Source organism: Mesoplodon densirostris, chromosome 2 (genome assembly GCF_025265405.1).
Source record: "Mesoplodon densirostris isolate mMesDen1 chromosome 2, mMesDen1 primary haplotype, whole genome shotgun sequence".
Taxonomy (NCBI): domain Eukaryota; kingdom Metazoa; phylum Chordata; class Mammalia; order Artiodactyla; family Ziphiidae; genus Mesoplodon; species Mesoplodon densirostris.
In genome coordinates this window covers 99,186,169-99,201,958 of record NC_082662.1, presented here as the reverse complement: position 1 = coordinate 99,201,958, position 15,790 = coordinate 99,186,169, and the positions used below count along the sequence as shown (strand labels likewise).

The 15,790-nt window shown below is 49.1% G+C and overlaps 1 protein-coding gene across 3 annotated transcripts in view; it reads right to left on the bottom strand.

Moving 5' to 3' along the window:
- The window catches only part of SLC6A17 (solute carrier family 6 member 17), a 54,539-nt gene that overhangs the window by 11,716 nt on the left and 27,033 nt on the right, over positions 1-15,790 (bottom strand). The window lies entirely within an intron of this gene.

Sequence of the window (15,790 nt, the reverse complement as noted above, 5' to 3'; positions counted from 1 at the left end):
ACTGCGCCACCAGGGAAGCCCCATGTCTGTTTCCCTTTTACTGTTTGTTCCTCAATGCAGGGACTAGGGCTTGGGCCCAGCATAGGGTTTTAGAGTCAGAAAGACCCAGGTCTAAGTCTGACTCCCTCTTTAAATAGCTGAGAAGGCTTAGGCAGGTGATAGTGCCTGTTTTATGGGCCTCTGTTTTCTCATCTGAAAAATGGGAATAATAATAGAGTCTCCCTCCAAAAATGATTGTGAGGACCAAATGTACAGTCTCAAGTAATGCCTGGCGCATAGGGGCATTTAATCCTGACAAAATGCCTCTGACCTGGTCAGGACAGAGGTGGGTTTTGGGTTTTTTTTGGGGGGGGGTTGTTTTTTTTGGTGGGGGAAGGAATTGTTATCCACATTTAGAAAGAGTAAACTAAGACCCAAAGGTGAAATAACTCACTCAAAGTACCGGAGCCAGCCAGCTGGGGCAGAGGGGTTACTAAAACACAGATCGTCTGACATGGGGCCACGGCGCCCTCCTAGCACCATCTCCTGACTCAGCTGGTCTGCCGCTATACTCCTCAGACCACTTTCCCTTTGGACCTTTGCTGCTGAGGTGGATCCAAGTGACTTCACTCCAACCAGAGGAGGGAGGCAAGGAGAGAACTAGAGAATCTACTCCCCCTGTGGGCACAAGCCCCAAGTGGTCCTGGCCCAGTTGCCCCTTGCTGCATGCCTATAAGAGAGTCTGTTCCTTGTGTGTACAGTAAAGTGATGGGCTTAGGGTCCATCCAGCTCTAATATTTCAGTCCTAACATCTAGGACAGAGGCCCACCATCTCAGCAGCTTCCCAGGGCGTGTCTGAGCACCAGGAGTCACTGCCCAGCTGAGAAGGCGTTGGCAAGCTTGGAGGCTGGCAGAGTGATGGGCTAGGGGAGGAGGAGGAGGGAGATGGTAGTAGAGCCCTTGGGCTTTGGGTCCTGTACACGAATGCAGGACCAGGAGGACTGCCTGGTCGCTGTTATGTGCATTCCAGGGGAGATTACAGTCCCTCAGTCCACACAACATAGGTAAAGCCATCTTTGGCCCACCAAGAAAGCCCCGAGCCCAGACCTTAAGGAGCCAAGAGCCCCTTGTCATTCATGCGGAGGTGACACCCTCTCACCCCCTCCCCCTCGCTGTACACTCAACAGCTGTAACGTGTGTGGGCTCCCTGAGGATACGACACGCAGCCACTCATCCATCAAACCCTGAGCACCTACTGTGGGCCAGGCCTGGTACTGGGTGGTGGGGAGCCACGGGGAGCAATAGCAGACAAGGTCCCAGCTCTCGTGGAGCTGACATTCTAGTTGGAGAGATGGACATTGGTCAAATGACCCCATAAATAGATGCTAAGTTGCAAAAGTGACAAGGGCTGGGAAAGCCAGGTACCTAATGCTGGGAGAGCCTGTGATAGGGGGATTTGAGCGAGTCAGGAGGTCAGGGAAGGCTTCCAGAGGAAGGGATCTTTGAGCTGCCCTCGCTAAAGGGAAGGAAGAGCATTCAGGCAGAGGGAACAGTGTGTGCAGAGGCCCTGAGGGGGGACGGAGGAGGACACCCTCCTCACACGGGGAGCTATGTGTGTAGGGAAGCGGTGACGACAAGGCAGGAGTGGCACAGGCGAGGCTGGGAGAGTCAGAGGAGTCACAGCAAAGGACCGTAAGGATCTTTGTCTTGATCCTAAAAAAAGCACTTAACCAGGGAAAGCATGAAGGGGTGTGAAGGAGGAGCGAAACAATCGGATGGGCATTTCTTAAAGAAACCAGTGGACGCAGCAGATCTGCGAGGAAGCACATCCTGAGATTCAGGTGGGAGGTCATGGTGGCGTTGCCTAGGGTCAGGGTGGTGAAGACAGAGAGGGTATAGCAGGAAAAAACAAGTCTACCTTAGTGACGGACTGGAGATGGGGGGCGCTGGAAGGGGAGATGCCAGGGTGACGGCCACAGCTCTGGCCTGCAAACCTGAGTGGGTGGATGTGGAAACAGCGGAAGAGGGGCCGGTGTCGATGGGGTTAGAACAGGGAAGATCAAAGCATCCCTTCTAGAAATGCTGAGTTTAATGCGTCCTTAAGATATCTACAAGGAGATGTCAAGCCGGTAGTTAGACAAATGAGTTTGGAATTTCGAGGAGAGCGCTGAGCTGGAGGTATAATGTGTGCGTAGCAGGTGTACAGGCAGTGATTGCCCTGAGGCTGTGGGTAGAGTGAGAAGAGGCAGGAGCCTGGGGCCAAGTCAACATCTGCAAGTTTAAAGCAGGGAAGAGGATCTTACAGGGAGGGAGAGGAGCAACAGCAGTGGAGGCCGGAGGAAAAGCAGGAGAGGGCTGGATCACGGAGGCCATGGGAAGAAAGCCCGCCGGGGAGGAGCGGGGACCCCTGCTATGGAGTGAAAGATGCTACAGCCACAGGTCATGGGTGAGCTTAGTTGGAGCTGTACAGGGAGCAATGGGGCCAGAAGACAGAGAGGACTGAGGAGAGTTGAGAAGCAGAGGGGAAGAAATGGTGGACACTCTGGAGAAGCTAGGCTTGGAATGAAAGGGCAGTATCGGGGGAAGGCTACGAAATCTGGAGCGTTGCTTTTTGATTTGTTGCCTCGTCTTTGTTTTTAATGCAGTGACTTGACGATACCTAAAGGTGATGGAGGGCAGGAGACCTAGAGGAGGGAAGACGAGCTGTCTGCCATAGGGGACCCTTGAGCTGCTCACCTGGGAGACGAGAGAAGGAGGACGGGATGGGACAGCTGTGGGCAGGGCTGTATACATTTTCTGTTTCTGTCTCCGCCATCTAAGGGAGTTTTCGTCTTGGTGGCTTCTGTTTTCCCCATAAAGCAGGAGGCAAAATCATCTGTTGGGGGTAAAGTGTACTGAGAGGAGAGGTCAGAAGGTTCAGACAGTGGAAAGGGTTGAAAATGTTCCCCATGGAACACAGGAGAGAAAGATGGCCAGAGAAATGGCACAGGGTCATCCCACACTGTTGAGGGCCCGTTGCTCTTGCAGTGTCACCTTCTTTACAAAAATGGTACAGACCTGCATCTCCTCATCTAAAAGCCTTGGGACCAGACTGGTTTTGGAAACCAGGCTTTGTTTCCAATTTTATTGTAGAAAGGTAATATGGTGTATATGCCACATAATTACATAACACCCCCCCATGGAGTCTGGGGCAGCAGCCTGTAATCAGACACATTAGTATTTCTGCAGCAGAATATGAATATTCACACCAAGTGAATCGATAAAGACTATAAATAGTCTCACATCTGTTCAGGTCATTTTGTCACCAAATGAGTTCTGGGAGAAAGAAAAAAATTTTGTTTTGTTTTTCAGGGCTATTTGGATTTTGGCATTGTACATAAAGAAATAGGCACCTATACATGCTCCTAATAGAAATCTGGAGATTATTTTAAAAGGGAGAACAAAATAATCATAGTTCCACTAGGAAAGGACTTCTGTACCTCCCTTCTCCTGGGTGGGTTTTTGTGTTTTTTTAAATGATCCTCTCAGAAGGTTCCAGAAGTGGGTGGATTACTTATGTCTGGAAGGCGTGCTAGTATTCACTGAAGTTCACGGATGTCAGTCATGACAGTCCTACCAATCCGCTGGAACCTCAGGCTAGAAACCTGGACCTAGTGGGAGGGCTCTGGGTAGTTTGGAGAGTTCCAACTAGGAGGAAGCATAAGATTTTGTAAGAGAAGACCGGTTGAGGGCTTCCCTGGTGGTGCAGTGGTTGAGAATCTGCCTGCTAATGCAGGGGACATGGGTTCGAGCCCTGGTCTGGGAGGATCCCACATGTCGCGGAGCAACTAGGCCCGTGAGCCACAACTGCTGAGCCTGCGTGTCTGGAGCCTGTGCTCTGCAACAAGAGAGGCCGCGATAGTGAGAGGCCCACGCACCGCGATGAAGAGTGGCCCCCGCTCGCCGCAACTAGAGAAAGCCCTCGCACAGAAACGAAGACGCAACACAGCAAAAATAAATAAATTAATTAATAAACTCTACCTTAAAAAAAAAGTTTCAAAAAAAAAGAGAGGACCGGTTGAAACGGACATAGCGCTGGCAACATCGTTTGCAGGTTGAAACATCTTTAATGGTTCCCCACTGCCTGCTGGAAAATCTTTTTCCATTCTGTGTTCTGAACATCCTAACCACTCTTCAAAAGCACTGTGGGTTATACTTCTGGCCTTTGCCCAAGCTGTTCCCTCTGCCTGGAATTCCCTTCCACCTACTCACTTTCTGGTGAACTCCTATTTATTTCTCAAAACCCAGCACAAATATCACCTGCTCTTTGAAGCTTTTCCTGACTGCCTCTGGCAGAGCTACTCGTGGTCCCTGGACTCTCGCAGTTCTTGTCCATACCCGCATTTCAGGTTTATGTGTCTGTCTTCCTTTCCACACTTGGTGCTTGTTAGGGGTGGAGCACATCTCCTGTTCATCTTTGCGCCAGTGCTTGGCACATAGGAGAGAAGGAAAGAGTGGGGGGCAAGAGAGAGACAGACAAAGGCTGACCTGTGTCCTCGAGGTGAGCTGATCAGGAAGGAACGCACCAGAGGCTATGAAGTTGTATAAGCCTTTTTGTGCTAAGATGCAGTCTTCTTGGACAGGAAGATCCTTAGGACTTTAAACTTCTACTTTCTAAAACAAGTCTATTTTAATGCTGGCTTCCTTTCCATCTCCTTTCTTTCTCTTCTCTCTCTCTCTCTCTCATTTTGAAGTAATTATTTCCTTTTTGATATATGTCAGTCATTACCAAAGTTTTTACAAAAAGGTCTGGGCCGTTTATGAGACTCAAACACATGTCATCATTAGGATTTTCACCACTTCCTAAGCCTAAAACTAAGATGTGGATAAATTCCTAGGCCCAGGCACCATCAGGGCCAATTTCATAAATGGAGGCGGCCAATTTCATAAATGGAGGCGGCCACTTCAGGGAGGACACCATAATCCCAAACTGTGCCATCAGAGCTGACCCTACTGCATGCGGGGTTTCTCAGAGGACAGGGTAGGATTGTCTTACATGCAATGATTTTGGACGGAAACAAAAACTGTTTTTTGTTTGTATGTTAAGATGGTATTTAATTGCTGTTATTTTTCCATTTTTAAGAATTGTAAAACACTGATTACAAAAGTGGAGAGGATAGTGATATGAACCCCCGTGTACCCATCACCCAGCTTCAACAATTATCAACACATGGCTAATCTTGCTTCCTCTATATCCCCACCCTTCCCCCCGCCCACCTCTAGATTATTTTGGAGTAAGTTGATGGATCCAAATCTGACATTAATAAGCCCCCGGGAAAGCAGCTGAGAGGGCCAAAGCTTGGCCTTTGTGTGAGTGGTCCCTGGGCATCCCCCCTTCCAGCCTGCAGTGTGGAGGGGCACTCTTGCCGGTGGAGAGGACCAGAAGCCCAGTGCACATCTTGGGGTAAAGAGATCAGGCACCTTCAGGACTGAATTGTCGGAAGCCATCCTGGAGCCATTGCACCATGACAAAGTCATGAGCAACGGAAGGCGAAACTGCAAGGCAGCGCCGTGCCAGGAAGGTGGACTACAGCTCCGTTGTTATGTTTTATGATAATAAATTTACATACAGGGGCAATTTTGGGGGGATGTTGCTCCACGTGAAAGAAAAATTCCTCTAGGACTCCCCCTCCTGAAACTACCACAGAATGGGAAGTACCCACTAAAGCCCCGGGGAAATAGGTAAAGAATTAAGAGCCTGGAACTAAGGGGATGTTTTTATGAAAAACACCCTCTAGTATGGAGTTATGGCCATGGGCCGGAGTTCCTGATGACGACATAGGAAATTTATGGTTCTATTATAAAGGAAGATTAATTATAGAAAAACAAATGACTAGAGCAGAATTCGTTGCCAGGATAGGGAGAAGACACTGTCTCAGTTAAAGGAAACAACGAGAAAGAGCATGCAGGTACATTGTAAATATTTTCATGGAACCATTGTAAAAGGTTGCTCATGCAAGAAGAAAAATAGGAACAAGTAGCTTTAACTTTTACAATTGAAATAATCATATAACTGCTTGACTTGGTGACTAAGAAGCAACCTGTGATTAATGGGAACTTGGGGAAATATTTTAATAGGACATCTAGAAACTAGGGGATATTTGTTTTAAAAAATCTTTACAGAATATTTTGAGGTTTGATTGTGCTAAGGTTGTTTGGCCACGTACCTGGTAATGTAATCAACTACAATATATAAACCTGTGATTGTAACAAAAAAAGAAGAATGAAGAAGAAGAATCAAGAATAAAGACATGAGAGAAAGAAACATGCAATGCTGAAGTAATAGAATTATTTCCTTCGCCGACGCTATCCATCCCTCGGGTATCCCTGGACTCGCTGGAGCTGGACTCTGGCACTGAATGCCTGTGTTCCTTGAATTTAAAGGGGCTCTTTGAGGATTTCATGGATGATAGTGCCTGATCTCAACAAGGTCCTGGTCACAGTGTCAACAGGGGATGAACCCAAGACCAGACCTCAGGAAACCCAGTGTCCTTTCTGGACATCAGGATGTGACTGCAAGAAGAGAGGTGGGAAACGGGCTTTCCCCACTGAAAACAAGGCTCAAACCTGCCTCAGGGTGCCCACCCTGAAACAGAGCAACGGCTTCCTGCCATTCCCTTGGCACACGGCTGAGTCACTTCCTCACACGGGGAGCAAGGTGTTCCACGGCATTTGACTCAGCAGCATGAAGATGCTTTTTGAATCGACAAGCAGCTGCTGAGCCCTAGCCCGGGCTGGTGCATGAGAGGAGCGCACGCCGCCCTTGCTTCTCAACGCAGACGGGCCCGCAGACACCAGATGGCACTGGGGCACCTGGTTCCTACCGCCCAAGGGCAGTGTCACCTTCACGACGGAGAAGAAAAATAGCTAATGCTCACCATGCACTCCCTGCACCCCAAGACAGTCCTATATGCTCTCCTGACGATGCGGTGGGGGAGCTGCCGTGGTTCACCCCATCTTGCAGCTGAGGAAACTGAGGCCCCAAGAGGCCAAGGAACGTGCCCTCCCACGACTGAGTGATGAGCTGGGATCTGAGCCAGACTGTCCGGCTCCAGAGCCCACCTCTGGGAACAAGGCTGGGCTGCTCTCACCACCCTGCTCAGAAGCCTTACGCTAGTTGCGGGGGTCACGGAGTTCCTCCACTAACCGCTACACCTGGGCCTTTGCAGGGACCCTACTTCTCCTCTCTGAGGGTGAACGCACAGCCCTGCCCCTGCAGCCTGTCCTCACCGGGCAGGACCACTCGCTCGTCTAGACCCCAGAGGCCACAAAGAAGATGCCCGCAGCTCCCCCATGGCTCAGGTTGTGCCAGGCCCCGCCCCTGAAAAACTGGTGCGGCTTCCATCTTACTGATTATAGGTAACGCGGTTACGTGGTTTAAAACTCAAAAGGCATAAAAGGGTCTCCTTTTTCTCAGCCCTGTATTCCAGATACTCAGTTCCTCTTCCCTAGATGTAACCACAGTACCAGTCTCTTGCCTACCCTTCCAGTGATATTTTATGTGTATACCAGCAATATAGATATATGCACGCACACACACACGTCACACACATGCATATCTACGTGTGTGTGTATTCCTCCCTGTTTCTTCCCTACTGTTCACCAGAGATGTCGCCCCCAGCCTTAACACTTCCTCATCCTGCTGAGTTGGGAACCCAAAGGGTTCCGGGGCTCCTGGTAAGCTGCCCCCACTGCCCCTGCCCACTCATAGCCTCGTCCCCACAGTTGGCTTAAGGGACCACCAGGCCAGGTCCTCGGTCCCAGGGCCCAGTTTAGCTCCGCTGCTGCAAGATGTCCACGACTCCAGGGTCATCCTTCATCTGGCCTTCATCCCGAGAGGGCCAGGTCTGTCTCCTGCTCTGACTCAAGCCTCTGCACCACCGCCCACCACAGCCTGCACCCTACCACTGGGCCCTGTTATCAGCACGATCCCCCATTACTACAACACATCTCTGGATGTTCTCTTCACCTTCTTGCTGTGACTCAGCAGCTCTCCATCCTGGCTACACATTAGAATCACCTGGGGAGCTCTGATGCTCTACTGCCATCTGGACACCACAGCCAGCGATCCTGATTAACGAGTCCGATTGCTGGATTCTGATTAGTCGAGGGTGGGCCTGAGCACTGGTAGTTTTTCCGGGTCGTTACAGCTCCCAGGGGAGCCTGATGTGCAGGGAAGGGCTGAGCAAGGGGCCCTGAGTCCAAGGCGGACCCTGCAGCCTCTCAGGGGGAAGGCTGTTTTCTTGCACACTTAGGAGCACTGGGCCTGAGTGGACAAAGTGCTGTCCGCTCTCCCCGCCGCTCCCCACATTCCACTGCACGCTGTCGCTCTTCCCAACACTACTGCTGCTATCATCTGAGTGATTTCAATATCTCCATCAATGTCCCCTCCAACAATCTGCCTCTGGGTCCCTTTTCTTCCTCCCTTCTGAGACAGGAGCAAAGGGGGCAGGGCACAACCTTTCGAAGAATCACAGAGCTGTTGAGGATACGAAAAAAACTGGTTAGAACGGGTTAGGCCCAAGATGGCAGAAGATTCGACTTCCAGTGGACTTTAAGCCTCATGATACATTCATGTAATAGATTAGCTACATGACACACCCACAGGCGCCAGGACAGTTCCCAGGTCAAGTATAAAAGGCCAAAAGGTGGGTGATGGCCCAGTTCCTGGGAATTCCCGCCCCTTTCCCAAAATAGTTGGAATAATCCTCCCACACGTTAGCCTATGAAATTACCCAGCCCATAAAAACTACCCACCCCACCCCTCGGGGCCTCCTGAGCCCCGCTGTGTATCTCAGTAAACCTGCTTTCACTTTACGATGATGGCTCGCTCTTGAATTCTTTCCTGCGTGAAGTCAAGGACCCTCCCTTGGCAGCCCATCCCCGGGACTCACCGGAGACCTGGGCCATGACCATCCTCTCAGGCCCCATTTTCCTACAACACTTCCAGTACTCTTTGTCTTCCCCCACTCCTATGGTCATGCCATGGCCTTTGTCATGACTACTAGCTGTGCTCCAATTAAACCTCAGTTTTTAAGGGTCCCATACTCCAAAGCACCCCATCTTTCCAGCTAACCTCTAGTATCTAAACTCTAAAAATTCTTCAGCCCTGCTGGGGCCTCCAATCCTTTGGCCTACCTCCATTTCACTGCCCCTCACCCTGTTTGTATCCTAACTTTCCTTCATCACTGGCTTAGTCAATGTCCATCCTTCTCATCACTCCTCGCTTACACTCTCATCTCCCCTGCCATCTCTCCATTGTCATCGCTCGATAAGCTCCTGACCCTGGGGATGACCAACCCCCCATCTACTCTGGGCCGGCCCCCAAGCAGCAAGCATAGCTGGACACAGCGCACACCCTGGGCCCAGAACACATGGGACCTTGAACTAATTATTTAACTTCTCTGTGCTTCAGTTTCCCCATGTGGAAAACGGTGATAATAATAATACTTCTAGAATTGTCATGAGTTTAAATGACTTAATATACGTAAGGTGCCTCACATAGTAAGCAATGACTGCTGGAAAACATGTGATTGTTCTAAGTGTCTCACTGACTGTGAGAACAGCCTGCTTTCAGAGATGATAAAATATGAAGAACTGTCCACCGTGGAACTGGAACCACGCTGGCTGCCTTCCCTGCTCCCCCGACCCCTGACCTCCAGCTCCTGTCCCCTCCACCCCCGTGTGCATGCATCCCCATCTCGTACACAATTACGTTACACTCACCCCTCCTTAGGCCTCCAACCCCTCCCCCACCATCCCTACTCTCAGCTGATGACCTTGCTGCCTACTTCACAGCGAAAAATGACCCAGTGAGAAGAGAGCTCCCACAGTGAGAATATCCTCGCCACCGCTTCTCAGCTGCCAGCCAGCGTCTGTGCCACGGGCTGGCCCATCCCTCCTGCTCCTACGGGGACAGTGTGTGCTCCAAGCTAAGACCAACTCCTCCACCTGGGCACTGGGTCCCATCTCTCCTGCTTATTCAAGGACTTTGCTTCCCTCCTCTCCTATAGCATCAATTTCCCTCTCTTTTTTGCATTTTTTAAAAAAGTGTACAGTTCAGTGGTTTTTAGTATATCACAGAGTTGCACAACGTTCCCACAATCAATTTTGGAACATCTTCATCACCCCAAAACGAAAGCCCATACTGTTAACAGTTACTCCCCATTTCTCCCCCAATCTCCCCACAAGCGACCACTAATCTGTTTTCTGTCTCTACAGAATCACCTATTCTGGACATTTTATATGAACAGAATCACACAATATGTGGTCTTTTGTGACCGGCTTCTTTCCCTCAGCATAATGTCTTCAAGGATGAATTCATCCATATTGTAGCACGTACTTCATTCCTTTGTATGGCCAGCTAATATTCCATCGTATGAACATACTACCTTTTATTTTTCCATTCATCAGTTGATGGACATTTGAGATGTGTCTACTTTTGGCTATTATGAACAATGCTGCTATGAACACTTGCGCACAAATTTTTGAACATGTGTTTTCAGTTCTCTTGGATATGCGCCTAGGAGTGGAGTTGCTGGGTCATACAGTAACTTTGTGTAACCTTTTGAGGAACTGCGAGACTGTTCCAAAGCGGCTGCACCATTTTACATTCCCACCAGCAATGTATGATGGATTATTTTTATCATCATATAAAATTCTTAAATAACACCTTTGATCCCATGGTCCTCTCTGGTTACCACCCCATTTCCTTTTCCTCTGCTCCCATAACAGCAAAACTCCTGAAACTCAGTGGTCTTTGTTACTTGCCTCCAGTTCCTCCCCTCCCATTTTCCCTTGAACCCACTGTTACTAGACTTTGTCCCCAGCATGCCACCAAAACAGCTCTTGTTGAGGTGCCAGTGACCCCGCCCTGCTGCCAAGCACATTGGCCATTTCTCAGTCCTCATCACTGACCTCTCGGCAGCTTTGGACTTGGCTGACCATTCCCTCCTTCTTAGAGCACTTTCTCCACTTGGCCTCTGGGAGGGACCTCTCTATCTCTCTCATTTCTCCTCCACCCTCATTGACGATCTCTCCCCCAACCTCTAAACACTGGGACCCCAGTGTTCAGTGTTTAGTCCTCTTCTCTATGTTCACTATGTGACTGTAACCAGTCCACGACTTTAAATTCTCAGACCCCCAAATTTATACTTCTACGCGACCTCCAGACTCATCTATCCAACCACCTACTCAGCTTCTCCACTTGGCTATCTCTTAGAGGTTTGAGACCCGCCATGTTCAAAACAGTACTCTCGGTGTTCCTCACCAAACCTGTTTCCCCCAGCCACATCCTTCCGGTTGCTCAGGCAAAAGGCCTTGCAGTCGTCCTTGTCACCCTCTTTCTCACATCTCACATCCAATCCAGCAGCAAATCCTGTTGACTCTGCTTTCTGAATATAGCCTCAATCGGACCACTTCTCATCACTTCCATTGACATCACCTGGGCTCCAGCCAGTCACCTCCCACCTGGATGAATTCTAGCACCTGGGTGGAGGCTTCTCCCTCGTCTACCCTTGCTCCCTCAGATTCTCAATGGCAACCAGAGTGATCATCAGAAGACGGAAGTCAGATCATGTCACTCCTCTGCTCAGAACTGTCCAATGGCCCCCATTTCACCCCAAGGAAACACCAGAGTCCTTACCTGGCCTACAGGACCCTCCTGGTCTGGCTCCCCATTGGCCCCGTGGCCACAGGTCCTATCTTTCTCCCCTCCCACTCCAGCCACAACAGCCTCTTTGAGAATGACAGACACGTACAAACTTAAGGGCTCTTCATTTATTGTTCTCTCCGTTTAGAACGGGATGTGCTACTTCCAAATACCCACATGGCCTGCCCCCTCCCCTCCATCGAGTCTTCACTCAAATATCACTTTCTCGGGGAGGCCTTCCTTGAGCACACTAGCTAAGCAACCCTCTCCCCAGCGCCCCGAATCCTTCTTTCTCTGCTTTATTTTTCTCCTTAGCAACACCACCCAACAACTCCTTTGTCTTACATTATCTGTCTCCTTTTACTAAAATATAAGCTCCAAAAGGGCCAGGAAGTTTAGCTGCTTTGTTCACTGCTGGATCCCAGAACCCACAACAGTGCCAGAACATAACAGGAATTCAATGAACCTTTATTGAATGAAGAAATAAATAAATGATGGTCATTCAGGTTGTTTTCACTCTTTTGCTACTAAAATAAATGCTGCAAAGACCAATATTATGCACAGATCATTTTGTCTGTGGGTGAGTACATCTGTAGAACAAATACCTAGAAGTGGAATTGCTGGGCCAAGGGACATGAACAGTTGTAATTGTGATAAATATTCCCTGGAAGTTTTGGCGGTTACAAAATCTACTATAATCCATTTTATACTGAGCAAATCACATGGTTAGTTGTATGGTATCCCATAGCGACTCGGGTTTTTAACTGGATGGAAAGAATAATCCAGAAAGAAGTAGCCCAAGGAATTCAAGAAGTTCGTTAGCCATTAACATGAGCTACTGTCCCATCAAAAGTGCTAGCGGGTCATCATGGTATCCTGGCCACACTGCATTCATCACACTTAATAACTGTTTGAAGGCATGGACTGAGAGCCCAGGTCCTCTAGCTTGGATTATTTCTGATGTTGGAAGACTTTATAGCAGGGGGCATCTTCCTGGTTATTCAGCATAGCCATGGAGAGCCTAGGCTTCTTTCAGGTGGATTCTGAGATGCCCTGGCCAAAAATCTGCTTGGACTGTCCCATGGCTGCCAAATGGCATGACCCCTGGTGATGTTATTTACATTGTGGTCGATATGAATGGAGCAGTGCACAGGCTGGGCAGCTGTGTGCAGTGACCCTGGCACTCTACAGCACTACACTAGAGCCAGGACTTGAAATGGCTCCCGGGTTCCTCATATCTCACCAATCCCATGCTGAAACAGTCCCAGCTCTCCAACAGTAGCTTGCCATGTATGGACAGTCAGACATCTGTGTCTGAGAGTGGGTCCACCCTTTTTGCAGATGACTTGTAAGGATTTGTAAACAGGAACTTCACCCCAGCCATCACTACTGGGCCTCACCTGCCTAAAATGGTGACACAGGCTGTGAAGGAGATCCCTGAGGGAGGCGTTTGGCCTCTGAAGCCCTCAAGCCTCCCCTTCCCTGCTCAATACATCCCTCCAGGGTCAAGGGCAGGAGCTGCCCCATGGCACTGCTCAGTGGGCAAGGTCTCAAGATGGGCCCCATAGGCTCTATCCCTACCTGAAGGTCACAAGAGCTAGATGGACCAGGGACCAAACCTGCTGGTTCTTGGTGACCTGGCTCCTCTAGGGCCTTCTGGATTTGATTTAAGTTTCACCTCATGAAGACTTGGGGCCTCTGCAAATGCTAAAGTGGAACCACACTGTTTCCTGAACATCCAGGAAAAGCTTTGGGAAAGGAGTGCCCCTGTTATTCAAAGTGTACATCAACCTTTTTGCATCCACCTGATTGGCAAAAATTGCAGTGTAATACATGTGGAGCAACTGGGACTCTCATATACAACTGGTGGGAGTGTTAGTATCGATAGATGCAACCACTTTGGAGAGCAACTCGGCCAACACCTAGTAAAACTGAAGACACATATACCCTTTAAGATGGCAATTCCACTCCAAAACATATACGCCCGAGAGAAACGTGTGCACATGAAGACCTGTGTCATAATGTTTATTAGCATTATTAGCAATGGTGAGAATTGGACACAACTTAAATGACCATCAACTAGAGAATGAATAAATAAATTTTAGTTTAGTGCCACAGTGGAATACAATACAGCCATGAAAATCGATGCACAAGAGCTCCAGATATCAATCTAGCTAAAATCTCAAAAAAGAGTGTTTAGCAAAAATAAAAGCAAGTTGCAGAAGGTTGCATATAATACAAAAAAGATTAAAAGTACGCACATAATGCTATATCTTGTTTAAGTATACACATATATGTATTACAACATTTTTAAAATGTATGAGCAGGTTAAACCCCAAATTCAAGATAGTGGTTATTTTAGGGAAGGGAAGAGAATGGGATGAGGGCCGGCTACACAGGCACTTTTATGACACCTGTAATATTTTATTTCTTAAGAATGTTTATTATATTATTATATGTGTGTTTATATGTCTGAGATGTTTCACTTTAAAAAATGTTTTAAAGAGTGTCTGAATCAGAAGGGGAACAGTATTGTGTGTGCTGGGACTGGCAACTGATCTTATGAATTGGTTCCACTGGCTTCTGAGTTAAGTACCAGGCTCTCTTAGCACCACCCAAGGGACCATTTGGAGACCTGTGTGAATCTCCATGTTTATCAACATCTCCAGAGTATATAATTTTCTCATAAAGCTCAATAAAGTATAACAGAAAGACTCAAGTGAACACATTAGACTGGTCACGGTTCTAGAAATACAGTTGAATTCATTCATAAAAACCATCGGCTTTCATCTCAAGGCTGTTTTCCCCCAAAGAAACCAGGTTTGCATTTTTCTCTTCTTTGTCAGACATCACATGTTCACAACAACCCTGCCCCAGCCAAATGGCTCGGTAGTCACACTCATGCCTCGGGAGATTCACTAAGTGCCCCATAGAGCGGACCTCCGCGCTTGTTCACGTAGAAACCTCGGATGTTACATCCAAGAACGCTGAGGGCCCATTATGCTCTGTCCAGTGGATATGGAGGGGTCTGTGCCCTGCCTATTGCTACCCACCTCCCCCACCCCCAAACATCAGGAGCTGTTTGCAGCTGCGGAGCAAGGGAATTGGGAGGCAACGGGGATTTCAAACCCCACTAGATCTGGATTCTTCTCCCTGTGCCATTTGTATGAACTTTCTGTGTAAGCATTAATGCGTGTGTGTATGTGCGTATGGGTGTGTGTGTGTGCGCGCACACACGAGTGAGATGGCACTACTGAGGGACAGTGTTGAGGGCCTTAAGCTGGCCTGGCAGGGTTCTGACCCTGTGCCCGTGGACTGGAGCCTCACTAGGCCCCTGATGTTGCTTACTGATCATCTGGCATTTGGAGGTGGACTTCCCAGCCTGCCTGCTGGGGCGACTGATGTACTTTGCTTAGGGTTACATTGAAGGGCATGCCGTTTCTGCATCTGAAATTCTCTTATTCCTCAGTGGACTGGCTCATGCCAGCTGTGCCCAGTGGTCTGGAGGGCAACAGAGAGGCAGGGCCACCTGGTGGGCAGAGGCCACGCTTAGGGAACTGGCTGTTTCCATTTTCCTAAGGAGTATAGGTGTCCACCTTCAGGACTCCATGCACCATGGTCCTGCTCATCCCTCACTGGGCTACTAGGAGAGATGTGGATAGCTTTGGTAAAGGTAAAATCTCTATCCACGTGGTCTTTTATCTTTAATAAGATAGTAACCTCATTCTCCTGATTGGGGTACAAGTTGGGATTCCCAGGGAGCTTTCTTCTCTTAGGCATCTCCTTGGTTCCTGCAGTCACAGATCCACTCAATGAAACGCGCCCCGACCCCCACACCCGAGCCCAAACTGACTTCACACCATGGCCCCAAGCACACCCAGTGCTTCTCCACACTCTTGCTCATACAGTTCCTTTGACTGCAACGTCCTACTGCCGCCCACTGAAACCCTATCGGCTCCCTGAGGCTCGTTTCAGATCTCGTCTCCTCCCTGAAGCTTCTTCTGATTTCACCCATACTGATGTGGTGTCCCTGCCCTGGCCCTCTCCTTGGGACCACGGGGGCAGGGCCCACGCCCGCTTCCCTGGTGCCTCCCTCTGGCGCCCACCACAGTGCCCGCCACA